Below are 14,483 nucleotides of genomic sequence, written 5' to 3' on the forward strand. Positions count from 1 at the left end.
CTGCTCTGCATACAATGAAGGATCCTCAAGCGTTTTCCAGCCGCTAGAGGGCGCTCTTCTCCTCTCTTTGGTCCCTGCAGCGCTTCCAGTGGAAATTTAGGAGGTGGGAAGGGCTTGAGGGTTCTCCGTATCTAGGGGCTCCCGCTCCAGCAGATTCAACCAACTGTGGGTTGAAAATATTCGGGAAAAAACGGAAAGTTTCAAAAAGCAACACCTGAACTTGCCACACACACCGGCAACTGCTTACGTAGCATTCACGTTGCCTTACATAGCACGCGTCCTCTAGAGATGACCTCAAGTACACAGGAGGACACGGCGAAAGAGTATGTGACAATGAATGTATGCGTATTTTCATGTATAACTGAAAGATTGTGCTCTGCGATGGGATTCGACACAAAATTGTAAAATGACTATAACTCAAAAAAAAAAATACATGTATGTATGTAAAAAATAAAGTACACGGGAGGATCCATGTAATTGCATGTCAGTCCTGTGTCATTTTATAAAAGAGGCGTCAGCATCCATGGATGTTGGCATCTGTGGGGAGTCCTGGAACCAGTGCCCCAGGCTTACCAAGGGATGACTGGAAGCCCAGGCTCCTTATCCCAGCCTGTCATGTCCCCACGTGGTCTGAATCCTGCCTGTACCACACTCCCCTGGTCACTCTCCTCCAGCCCTCCCAGACTGCCCTCTTCTTCTGGAACAGGCCAAGCTCACTGCACTTCATGTCTGACCTCTAGAAATACCCGTTATATTCTGGGCACGGCTCTGCTTCAGTAAGACGGGCTGCATTGCCACTAGAGAAGACAGGATGCAGGGTCCTTAGAAAACTACAAATAGACGTACCTTATGATCCAGTCTTCCCACGCCTGGGGATATGTCAGGAGAAAACTCTAATTCAAACTCTCACATTCACCTCAGTGCTCACAGCAGCCCTCTTTATAACAGCCAGGACGTGGAACCAAACCAAAAGTCCACCTACTGGGGACTGGATAAAGAAGTAGTGGTCTATTTAAGCCGTGGAATACTACTCAGCCATGAAAAAGATGAAACGATGTCTTTTGTTGCAACATAGATGGACACAGAGAGAGTCATTCTGAGTGAAGTAAGCCAGAAGAGAGAAAAATGCCATATGATACCACTTCCATGTGGAATGTAAAAAAAAGGCAGAAATGAGCTCAATGACCATAGAGGAACAAAACCACAGACATAGAGAAACCAACTTATGGTTAGCAGGGAACGAAGGGGCTGGGAAGTGGTAAATATGGGAACTGGAAAATTGCCCCTCTTGGGGAGTGATGGAAATGGTAGCTATCTTGCTTGTTGTGATGCTTCTCTAGGTGCAGACATCTATGAAAATTCATCAAATACTACATGTGAGATATGTCTAATTTACGGAACAGAAATCGTACCACAATAAAGGTGTTGTAACAAAAAGAGATGGGCTGCATTGTGTCCTATGTTTCTATGTGTCTTCAGGGAGGCCTCAAGGGGGCGGTGCTGGCCTTCCCGCCATCACGATGACATGAAGCCCGAACAATCCATCGATGGGAAGAAGATAAGAGCCATGGTCCCATGTGGACCCCAAGCTTAGGCATGGTGCATGGGTGACATTTATCGAGAATCCAGCGAGGTCGTGGCCAGAGCTAGAGGCCGGGGCAGCAAACCGGGAGTGGCACTGAGGAGCATCGTGGGGCAGAGGCTGGTCTGGGGGCCCGCAGGCTCCTCCCAGGAGGAGCCTCAGTGTTCGGGAGGTGGCTAACGTGCCTGCTTCGTGTCACCAGCAAGTGATGCCACCTGTGGAAAATCAGCTGGAATCCTGAGCCGGGTCAGCCCTGGGTGATGCGCTAAAGGCTCCTACCGGAGGGGGCGCCAGACGGACAGTGACCCAAGCAAGAGGCTGCTGAGTTTCCGGCCTGTGTTTATCATGCTTTCCGTGTCTCACTGCATCTCAGTGTCACCCGGAGGAATTAGGGCGGCGTTTATAGGCTGATGGCCTCTTGGTTCCTCATCAGGCTGGCAAGCCCCCCAGCCCTATCTGGCCAGACCTCTGCGAGTGCCTTCCCTTGTTCTAACAAAACCCTTCCCACCCTCGCCTGCGGCGAGCTTTTGTTTTTTAATTGATGGCAATGAGGATACCTTCCAGCCTCCTCAGGCCCTTCCTTAGGGCTTCTGCCCTCAGATCCTGGCAAGGGGGCCCCCCTATCCCCTCCCCGACTCCTCCACACCCCCGCGCTGCCCTGTGTCCTGCACTACATAGGGTCCTTCTGGCCCTGACACTCCCTCTGGCCACACCCTCAACGTGGTGGTTTCAGCAAGGCCATAGGGACACGCCCATTCGATCCACCCCGTGCTCTGGAAACACAGGACCCCGAATGCCCTGCCCCAGCAGCCTTGACCCACTTCTAGTTTCTGCACCGGCTCTCCCCGGAGTTCAGCTTCCCAGGACTCACACAGAGGCCAACGGGAAGCTGTTGGCATGGAGGGTATATACAGAGCCCGGATGGGAGGTCTGAGTGTCATCCTGTGAACATCCAAGGCCCCTTGGGGCATGGGATGGACCCAGCTTTGGGAAGAAAAGGATCAGGCTAGTGGTCAGACTGGGAATCTGCTCTCCCCAAACTATCACTTTCTTTACGGCAACTCCCATGAGTCTGGGAATTCTAAAGTGGAGCCTGGCCTTCCCCCTTAGAATGAATGTGTATTTGTAAAGGCAGGAGTTTAGAACCTACTGCACTTCAAATGTTGACATATGTAGGATGGGAACTCCCAGGTATGCTCTGACCCTCACTTTTAAAGGTCGAGGGCAGTTATGTTGGCTCTGCTGAGACTGCAAGAGGCAAAGACCATCTGCAGAGAGGAGGCATTCCTGCTTCACGCTCCGAAGTCAGGAGCTTCTGAGCGGATGAAACAATGGACCCTGAGACCCTCGACTGTAAGTTGATTTAGAATGCCGCCAAAGGTGTGTGTGACGTGTGTGTGCGTGTGCGCACTCCTGCACCTGGGGACGTGTGTGGTACGTGACAGTGACTTTGCGTGTGTGTGCGCGCCTGAGGACGTGTGTGGTTGTGTGTATGTTATGGGTGTGTGTGTGGCCCATGACTCCATGTGTGTGTGCGTGGGGATGTATGTGGAGCAGAGTCAGTGTGTCTGAGCGTGTGTTTGTTTGTACGTGCATGCTTTAGTTTTAAGAATCGTAGAAGCTGTCCTTTAGAAGTCTGAAGTAGTAAACGTTTGTATGGTGTCCCTCACTGTATAATTCAAAATGAAAGTCATCTTCAATCGGCAGAAATTTGGTCCCCCCGGATTCTGATTTTTTCCCCCCAATATTGATTATGTCTTCATTTTACTGATGAGGACTGTAGCTTAGAGAAGTTAAGTGACAGCCAAGGGCATGGAGCTCGCGAGCCCAGTGACAGGACGCGTTCCAAGCGGCGGGGCTCCAGAGGCCTGGAGCCCTGCTCACGACCGCGCGGGGCCTCTCGGCCGGGGGAACAGATTCTGATGGGCCGGGGCCAGCGTGCAGGCTGCCCATGCCGCGGACTCTGGAAGTCGGGTGGAGAGTACCAGACAGCAGACGAGGGTAAAGGGCTGCTCAGAAATCAGTTGGCTTCCTAGATCTTCGATGAGAAAAGAGGCTCACTGCCCATCCCCGATCCCTTTGCTGGTGGCTAAAAGGGACCAAGGCCCACGAGAGCGCTTCTGGGAGCTGCTTGCCAAAACCTGGAACAGGACCGCTCACGACTGGCTCTGCAGCAGGAGCAGAGGAAGGAAACGGCGCCACCTGGTGGACATCCTTGGTAGTTGCAGTAGGAGGCCTAGCACCCTTGGTATGGGGGTGGCAGTACGAGTACCTAGGGGATGATGGTTTTCATGTGTCTTATATATCATTGCATCATATATTTTATCCAACTTGGGGTTTATTCTAGGATGGTAACATGGTCTCCGTTACTCCTTCTTAGCTGGATTGATGAATTCTTTTTGAGGTTAATTTTCTATTCAATGATTTGGAAGCTATATTTCCTTTTAATGTAAATTCTCTCTAAATGTTAAAAAATTATCTCTAAGTTCATAACTCTAAATGTAATTGGACCAGTATTGCTAGAACAGTCTCAAAAATGAAATCATCTATTAGATCTTGTTTCTCAATCATGATACATTTCGCATAATTTACCTCTCTGCTTTTCCCAATTGTGCGTGTGAGTGCGCGCCCTAGCTACACTTACTACTTTTTAGACAGTTGCTTGAAGTTTGTTATTTTCACAATGAAAATATAGGTATAAACATCTTGGAATTCATTGCTCACTACCACTTCTTAATCCCATGTCTTTCCCATTTTTGAGTTATTTACTTGTTTCCCAATCAAATGGACACATGATTGGTGAATTTTTTCGAGCGGTGGACTTGGAACCCTTCCCTGTCTATACACAGCTTTATGTTCTTGCCATAACTCGGCTCCATTGAGAAGCATGTTCTTACCGTTTGTCATCCGGCCTTCCGCTTTGAATGACGAAACCATCACCGCACTCTTACTCTCCATGCTTATTCCTGAAAAATTGGGCTCTCTACCGGAGTAAAGATGGTTCCCGTCACAGATGTATGGCTCCCTGTCCCAAGGTCCAGAAAAGAGAAACGGAAAGATTCCTGGTTCCGAGGGTTCCATTTTGTCAGCTTAGAGATTGAGTTCTCCGTGTGGCTGAGGTGGAATCTGCAATATGTTGCCTCAGAGTTCCCTTTTTCTGGCTTAATAGGGGAGCCGCATTAGCTGAGGTCGCGGCGCTCTGGCTCTTGTCAGGATCCCGGTGCTGAGGCAGCCCCTTCCCCCCACCCCCACTCCTTGTCATTTTGATCGTGCAAACTGGGTGCCAGCTGTGTGAACCGTGCAGCTGGCGGCCAGGATTGCCCCCCCACGCGACGTGTCCCCAGTCCCTCGGCGTCCCTCACTGCTACCAACTAGCTCCAGGAAGGGTGCAAGCTGGCTTCCACTGCCGTCCTTCCCCCTTCCTGTCCAGGCGGGCCCTCCTTTTGCGCTAGTCGGCCCGAAACCTTCTCTCCTGCGCTGCCTACGCTGAAGGAATTCCTCAGCGTTTCCAGCCGCTAGAGGGCGCTCTTCTCCTCTCTTTGGTCCCCTGCAGCGCTTACAGTGGAAATTTAGGAGGTGGGAAGGGCTTGAGGCTTCTCCGTATCTAGGGGCTCCCGCTCCAGCACATTCAACCAACTGTGGGTTGAAAATATTCGGGAAAAAACAGAAAGTTTCAAAAAGCAACACTTGAACTTGCCACACACCGGCAACTGCTTACGTAGCATTCACATTGCTTTCCATACAACGCGTCATCTAGAGATGACTTAAAGTACACAGGAGGACACAGCAAAAGAGAATGTGACAATCAACGTATGCGTATGTTCACGTAGAACTGAAAAATTGTGCCCTACACTGGAATTCGACACAACATTGTGAAATGACTATCACTTGGAGAAAAAAAAATGTTTGTATGTAAAAAAGAAAGTACACGGGAGGATGCTTGTAATTCCATGTAAGTCCTATGTCAATGTATAAAAGAGGCGTCAGCATCCATGGATGTTGGAATCCGTGGGGAGTCGTGGAACCAGTGCCCCATGGTTACCAAGGGATGACTGGAAGCCCAGGCTCCTTATCCTAGCCTGTCATGTCCCCACGTGGTCTCAATCCTGCCTGAACCACACTCCCCTGGTCACTCTCATCCAGCCCTACCTCCAGAATGCCCTCTTCGTCTGGAACAGCCCAAGCTCACTGCACTTCATGTCTGAACTCTAGAAATACATATTACTTTCTGATCACGGCTCTGCTTCAGTAAGACGGGCTGCATTGCCACTAGAGAATGCAGGATGGAGGTTCCTTAAAAAACTAATAACGGACTTACCTTAAGATCCAGCCTTCCCACGCCTGGGGAAACGTCAGGAGAAAACTCTAATTCAAACAGTCACATGCACCTCAATGCTCACAGCAGCCCTCTTTGTAATAGCCACGACGAGGAACCAACCCAAACGGTCATCGGCTAGTGCCTGGAGAAATAAATAATGGTTATTTATGTCGCGGAATACTACGCAGCCTTGAAAAGGGATAAAACGTTGCCATTTGCGGCAACACGGATGGGCACAGGGCTAGTCATTCTGAGTGAAGTAAGCCAGAAGAGAGAAAAATGCTATATGATACCACTTCCATGTGGAAACAAACAAACAAAATAAAGACAGAAATGAATTTAATCACAAAATAGGAAGAAACCCAGAGACATAGAGAAACAATCTTATGGTTACCATGGAGGGAAAGGGGTGGGAAGGGGTAAATCTGGGTATTGGAAAATTGCCCCTCTTGGGGAGTGATGGAAATGGTAGCTATCTTGAGTGTGGTGATGGTTTTCTGGGTGTAGACATCTATGAAAATTCATCAAATACTACATGTTAGATGTGTATAATTTACGGAACAGAAATCATACCACAATAAAGCTGTTTAAAAAAAAAGAGATGTGCTGCGTTGTGTCCTATGCTTCCATGTGTCTTCATGGAGGCCTCAAGGGGGCGGTGCTGGCCTTCCTTACATCATGATATCATGAAGCCTGAACAACTCATCGATGGGAAGAAGAAAAGAGCTACGGTCACATCTGGAACCCAAGCTTAGACATGGTGCACGGGTGACATTTATCGACAATCCAGCGAGGTTCCGGCCAGAGCTAGAGGCAGGGCAGCAAACCGGGAGTGGCACTAAGGAGCATCGTGGTGCAGTGGCTGGACTGGGGGCCGGCAGGCTCCTCCCAGGAGGAGCCTCAGGGTTTGGGATGTGGCTAACGTGCCTGCTTCGTGTCACCAGCAAGTGATGCCACCTGTGGAAATTCAGCTGGAATCCTGAGCCTGGTCAGTCCTGGGTGATGCGGTAAAGGCTCCCTCAGTGGGGTCGCCAGAAGGTCAGTGAAACAAGCAAATGCTATGAGTTTCCGGCCTGTGTTTTCTTGCTTTCCGTGTCTCACTGCAATTCAGTGTCACCCGGAGGATTTGGGGCGTTGCTTAGATGCTGATGGCCTCTGGGTTCCTCATCATCCTGGCAAGCCCCCCAGCACTCTCTGGCCACATCTCTGGCTAGCACCTAACCTTGTTCTAACAAAAGCCTTCCCACCCTCTCCTGCGGTGAGCTTTTGTTTGTTTAATTGATGGGAATGGGGATACATTCCAGCCCCCACAGGCCCTTCCTTATTGCTTTGACCCTTAGAACCCGGCAAGGGCCCCCTCCCCCCACCCACATGCTGCCCTGGGTCCTGCACTACAGAGGGTCCCTCAGGCCCTGACGCTGCCTCTCGCCACGCCCTCCACAGGGTGGAGGCTGCAGGGCCAATGGGACACGCCCATTGGCTCCTCCCTGGGCTCTGGAAACCCAGGACCCCAATGCCCTGCCCCAGCAGCCCCTGACCAACTTCTGGTGTCTGCACCGGCTCTCCCCGGAGTTCAGCTTCCCAGGGCTCACAGAGAGGCCAACGGGCAGCTGTTGGCATGGAGGGTATGGACAGAGCCAGCATGTGAGTTCCCAGTGTCCACCTGTGCACATCCAAGGCAACTTGGGGCATGCGATGGACCCAGCATTGGGAAGAAAAGGGTCAGACTACTAGTGTGAGACTGGGAAATGGCTCTCCCCACACTGTCACTTTCTTTGCGGGGCTCCCTTGTGTCTGGGACATGTAAAGTTCAGCCTGGCCTTCCCCCTTCTGATGAATGTGTATTTGTAAAGGCAGGAGTTTAGAAGCTACTGCACTTCAAATGTTTACATATATTAAGGATGGGAACTCCCAGGGATGCTCTGGCCCTGCACTTGCAAATGTCCAGAGCAGTTATGTTGGCTCTGCTGAGACTGCATGTGGGAAAGAGCACCTCCAGAGTGGAGGGGCTTCTGCTTCACGCCCCAAAGGCAGGAGCTTCTGAGCGGATGAAACAATGGACACTGAGACCCTCGATGGTAATTTGGTTTTGAATGACGCCAAAGGTTTGTGTGACTTGTGTGCGCGTGCGAGTGCGTGTGCGCGCGCGTGCACCTGGGGACGTGTGTGGTACGTGACAGTAATTTCACGTGTGTGTGCGTGCCTGAGGACGTGTGTGGTTGTGTGTATATTATGAGTGTGCGTGGGGTCCATGAGTCCACGTGTGTGTGCGTGGGGATGTATGTGGAGCAGAGTCAGTGTGTCCGCACGTGCGTTTGTGTGTACGTGCGTGCGTTCGTTTTAATAATAGTACAAGTTGTCCTTTAGAAGTCTGAAGTAGTAAAAATTGTATGGTGTCCCTCACTGAATAATAGAAAATGAAATTAATCTTCAATCACAAGAAATGTAGGCCCCCCAGATTGTGACTTTTTCCCCCATATTGATTATGTCTTCATTTTCCTGATGAGGAAACTAGCTTCGAGATGTTAACTGACTCACTCAAGGGCATGGAGCTCGCGAGCCCAGGGCCGGGACGCAGTCTAAGCGGCGTGGCTCCAGAGGACTGGAGCCCTGCTCACGACCGCGTGTGGCCTCTTGGCCAGGGGAACAGATTCTGATGGGCCGGGGCCAGCGTGCAGTCTGCCCAAGCCGCGGACTCTGCATGTCGGGTGGAGACTACCAGACAGCAGACGAGGGTAAAGGGCTGCTCAGTAATCAGATAGTTTCCTAGATCTTCGTTGAGTCAGGAGGCTCACTGCTCATCCTCTATTCCTTCGCTGGTGACTAAAAGGGACCGAGGCCCTCGAGAGCGCTTCTGGGAGCTGCCTGCAGAAACCTGCAAAGGGACTGCTCAGGACCGGCTCTGCAGCAGGAGAAGAGGGAGGCAATGTCGCCGCCAGGTGAACGTCCTGCGTAGTTGCAGTAGGAGGCCTAGCACCCTTGGTATGGTGGTGGCAGGACGAGGTCCCTGGGGGATGATGGTTTTCACGTGTCTTAAATATCATTGCTTCATATATTTTATCCTACTTGGGGTTTATTCTAGGATGGTAAACATGGTCTCCGTTACTCCTTCTTAGCTGGATTGATGAATTCTTTTTGAGGTTAATTTTCTATTCAATGATTTGGAAGCTATATTTCCTTTTAATGTAAATTCTCTCTAAATGTTTAAAAATTATCTCTAAGTTCATAACTCTAAATGTAATTGGACCAGTATTGCTAGAGCCGTCTCAAAAATGAAATCATCTATTAGATCTTGTTTCTCAATCATGATACATTTCGCATAATTTACCTCTCTGCTTTTCCCAATTGTGCGTGTGATTGCGCGCCCGAAGTACACTTACTAATTTTTAGACATTTGCTTGAAGTTTGTTATTTTCACAATGAAAATATAGGTATAAACATCTTGGAATTCATTGCTCACTACCACTTCTTAATCCCATGTCTTTCCCATTTTTGAGTTATTTACTTGTTTCCCAATCAAATGGACACATGATTGGTGAATTTTTTCGAGCGGTGGGCTTGGAACCCTTCCCTGTCTATACACAGCTTTATGTTCTTGCCATAACTCGGCTCCATTGAGAAGCATGTTCTTACCGTTTGTCATCCGGCCTTCCGCTTTGAACCACGACACCATCACCGCACTCTTACTCTCCATGCTTATTCCTGAAAAAGTGGGCTCTCTACCGGAGTAAAGATGTTTCTTGTCACAGATGTATGGCTCCGTGTCCCAAGGTCCAGAAAAGAGAAACGGAAAAATTCCTGGTTCCGATGGTTCCATTTTGTCAGCTTAGAGATTGAGTTCTCCGTGTGGCTGTGGTTGAATCTGCAATATGTTGCCTCAGAGTTCCCTTTTTCTGGCTTAATAGGGGAGCCGCATTAGCTGAGGTCGCGGCGCTCTGGCTCTTGTCAGGATCCCGGTGCTGAGGCAGCCCCTTCCCCCCACCCCCATTCCTTGTTATTTTGATCGTGCAAACTGCGTGCCAGCTGCGTGAACCGTGCACCTGGCGGCCAGGATTGCCCCGCCCCACGCGACGTGTCCCCAGTCCCTCGGCGTCCCTCACTGCAACCAGCTAGCTCCAGGAAGGGTGCAAGCTGGCTTCCACTGCCGTCCTTCCTCCTTCCTGTCCAGGCGGGCCCTGCTTTGGCGCTAGTCACCCGGAAACCTTCTGTCCTGCGCTGCATAGAATGAAGAAATTCCTCAGCGTTTCCAGCCGCTAGAGGGCGCTCTTCTCCTCTCTTTGGTCCCCTTCAGCGCTTACAGTGGCAATGTAGGAGGTGGGAAGGGCTTGGGGTTTCTCCGTATCTAGGGGCTCCCGGTCCAGCAGATTCAACTAACTGTGGGGTGAAAATATTCGGGAAATAAATAGGAAGTTTCAGAAAATGTCACATGAATTTGCCACGCACCGGCTTCTACTTACATAGCGTTAACGTTGCCTTCCATACCTCGCGTCATCTACAAATGACTTAAAGTACACAGGAGTACAGAGCGAAAGATTATTTGACAATCTACTTATGCGTATGTTCATGTAGAAATGAAAAATTGTGCCCTACACTGGATTTCGACACAATATTGTGAAATCACTATCACTTGGTAAATAAATATGTGTATGTTAAATATTAATTACACGGGTGTATGCTTGTAATTCCATGTAAGTCCTATGTCATTGTATAAAAGTGGCGTCAGAATCCATGTATGTTGTAATCTGTTGGGAGTCCTGGAACCAGTGCCCCATGTTTACCAAGGGATGTCTTGAAGCCCAGGCTCCTTATCCTAGCCTGTCATGTCCCCACTTGTTCTCAATCCTGCCTGTATCACACTCCCCTCTTTACTGCCCTCCAGCCCTGCCTCCAGACAGCCCTCTTCTTCTGCAACAGCCCAAGCTCTCTGCCCTTCATGTCTGAATTCTAGAAATACCAGTTACTTTCTGAGCACGGCTCTGCATCAATAAAACCGGTTGCATTGCCACTAGAGATGGCAGGATGGAGATTCCTTTAAAAACTAAAAATGGACTTACCTTATGATCCAGCCTTCCCATGCCTGGGGATATGTCAGGAGAAAACTCTAATTCAAATCTCACATGCACCTCGATGGTAAGAGAAGCACTATTTGTAATAGCCAGAAAGTGGAAACAACCCAAACTTCCATCGCCTAGAATGTCGAGAAAGTTGTATTGGTTATTTATGCTGTGGAATACTGCACAGCCATGAAAAAAGATAATACGTTGCCATTTGCAGTAACACGGATGGACACAGTGCTCGTAATTCAGAGTTAAGTAAGCTAGAAGAGAGAAAAATGCCATATGATACCACTTCCATGTGGAATCTAAAAAAAACTACAAAATACAGAAATGAACTTCACAAAAATAGAGGAAGAGACCCAAAGTCATACAGAAACAAACTTATGTTTACCTGGGAGGGTAGTGGGTGGGAAGTGGTAAAGCTGTGATTTGGAAAATTGCCCCTCTTGGGGAGTGATGGAAATGGTATATCTTGAGTGTGGTGATGGTTTTCTGGGTGTAGACTTCGATGAAAATTCATCAAATACTACATGTCAAATCTGTCTAATTTACGGAACAGAAATTGTATCACAATAAAGGTGTTTAAAAAAAAAAAACAAAAGTGATGGACTGCTTTGTGTCCTATGTTTCTATGTATCTTCAGGGAGGCCCCAAGAGGGCGGTGCTGGTCTTCCTGCCATTACGATGACATGAAGCCCGAACAACCTATTGATGGGAAGAAGAAAAGAGCCACGGTCACATCTGGACCCCAAGCTTAGACATGGTGCACGGGTGACATTTATCGACAATTCATTGAGGCTGCGGCCAGGTCTAGAGCCCGGAGCATGAAACCGGGACTGGCACTAAAGAGCATCGTTGTCCAGAGGCTGTATTGGAGTCCCGCACGCTCCTCCCAGGAGGAGCCTCAGGGTTTGGGAAGTGGCTAACTTGCCTGTTCCGTGTGATCAGCAAGTGATGCCACCTGTGGAATATCAGCTGGAATCCTGAGCCGGGTCCTTCCTGGATGATGCGGTAAAGGCTTTTAGCGGGGGGGGGGGGGCGTCAGAAGTTCAGTGAACCAAGCAAAAAGCTGCTGAGTTTCCAGCCTTTGTTTATCGTGCTTTCCGTGTCTCACTGCATTTCAGTGTCACCCGGAGGTATTGGGGCGGTGTTTAGAGTCTGATGGCCACTGCGTTCCTCATCAGCCTGGCAAGCCCCCCAGCCCTCTCTGGCCAGATCTCCTGCGAGAGCCTTCCCTTGTTCTTACAAAAGTCTTCCCATCCTAGCCTGCGGTGAGCTTTGTTTGTTTAATTGACGGGAATGAGGATACCTTACACCCCCCTCAGGACTTCCTTAGGGTTTCTGCCCTTAGTTCCCGGCAAGGGACCCCACCCCCACCCACCAGCTGCCCTGGATCCTGCATTACTGAGGGTCCCTCTGACCCTGACTCTCCCTCTGGCCATGTCCTCCACGGGCTGGATTCCACAGGGCCAATGGGATACACCCATTGGCTGCACCCCGGGCTCTGGAAACCCAGGACCCCGAATGCAGTGCCCCAGCAGCCCCTACCCACTTCTGGTGTCCGCTCCGGCTCTCCCCGGAGTTCAGCTTCCCAGGAATCACAGAGAGGACAATGGGCAGCTGTTGGCATGGAAGGTATGTACAGAGCCCCGATGTGAGTTCCGCGTGTCTCCCTGTGCACATCAAAGGACTCTTGGGGCGTGGGATGGACCCAGCATTGCGAAGAAAAGGGTTAGGCTAGTGGTCCGAGACTGGGAATCGGCTCTCCCCACACTTCCACTTTCTTTGAGGGACTCACCTGAGTCTGGGAATTGTAAAGTTGTGCCTGGTCTTCCCCCTTATAATGAATGTGTATTTGTAAAGGCAGGTGTTTAGAACCTACTGCACTTCAAATGTTTACATATATTAAGTATGGGAACTCCCAGGGATACTCTGGCCCTACACTTGCAAAAGTCCATAGCAGTTATTTTGGCTCTGCTGAGACTGCAAGAGGCTAAGATCATCTCCAGATAGGAGGGGCTCCTTTTTCACGCTCCAAAGTTACGATCTTCTTAGCAGATAAAACAGCGGACACTGAGACTCTCGATAGTAATTGGTTTCGAATGACACCAAAGGTGTGTGTGACGTGTGTGTTCTTGGGCGCTCGCGTGCACTTGGCGACGTGTGTGGTACGTAACAGTGACTTTGCGTGTTTATGTGAGCCTGAGGTCGTGTGCGTTTATATGTATCTTATGGGTGTGTGTGGGGTCCTTGACTCCACGTGTGTGTGCGTGGGTATGTATGTGGAACAGTGTCAGTGTGTCTGTACGTGTGTTTGTGCATACGTGCATGCGTTAGTTTTAAGAATAGCAGAAGCTGTCCTTCAGAAGTATGAAATGGTAAACAATGTGTGGTTTCCCTCACTGTATCACTCAGAATGAAAATAATCTTCAATTACCAGAAACGGAGTCCTCCCCAGATTCTGTTTTTTTCCCCATATTGATTATGTCTTCATTTTACTGATGAGGAAACTAGCTTAGGGATGTTAACTGAGTCACCCAAGGGCATGGAGCTCGCGAGACCACGGCCGGGACGCAGTGCAAGCTGCGTGGCTCCATAGGCCTGGAGCCCTTCTCACGACCGCGCATGGCCTCTTGGGAGGGGGAACAGATTCTGATTGGCCGGGGCCAGCGTGCAGGCTGCCCATGCCATGGACTCTGCAAGTCGCGTGGAGAGTACCAGACAGCAGAAGAGGGTAAAGGGCTGCTCAGAAATCAGATAGGTTTCTCGATCTTTGATGAGTCAGTAGGATCACTGCTCATCCTTGATCCCTTTTACTGGTGGCTAAAAGGGACCGAGACCCACCAGAGAGCTTCTGGGAGCGGCCTGCCAAAATCTGGGACAGGACTGCTCAGGACGGTCTCTGCAGCAGAGCAGAGGGATGCAATGTCGCCACCTGGTGGACATCCTTGGTAGTGGCAGTAAGAAGCCTAGCAGCCTTGTTATGGAGGTGGCAGGACTAGGACCTAGTTGATGATCGCTTTCACATATCTTAAAAATCATTTCTTCATAGATTTTATCCACCTTGGTGTTTATTCCAGGATGGTAATTATGGTCTCTGTTACTCCATCTTATCAGTATTGATTGATTTTTTTTTGAGGTTAATTTTCTCCTCAATGATTTGGAAGCTATGTTGCCTTTTAATGACAATTTTCTCTAAATTTGTATAAATCATGTCTAAGTTCATAACATTACATGTAATTGGACCAGTATTGCTAGAACAGTCTCAAAAATGAAATCCTCTATTAGATCTTGTTTCTCAATCATGATACATGTAGCATATTTTACCTCTCTGATATTCCCCATTGTATGTGTGTATTGCGCACCCGCTTCAGTTACTGCTTTTTAGACAATTTCTCTAAGTTTGTTACATTCACAATGAAAGTCTAGGTATAAACATCTTGGATTTAATTGCTCACTCCCACTGTTTAATCCAATGTCACTCCCAGTTTTGTGTCATTTACTTCTTTCCCAATGAAATGGACAC

Source organism: Camelus ferus, chromosome 27, assembly GCF_009834535.1.
Source record: "Camelus ferus isolate YT-003-E chromosome 27, BCGSAC_Cfer_1.0, whole genome shotgun sequence".
NCBI lineage: Eukaryota > Metazoa > Chordata > Mammalia > Artiodactyla > Camelidae > Camelus > Camelus ferus.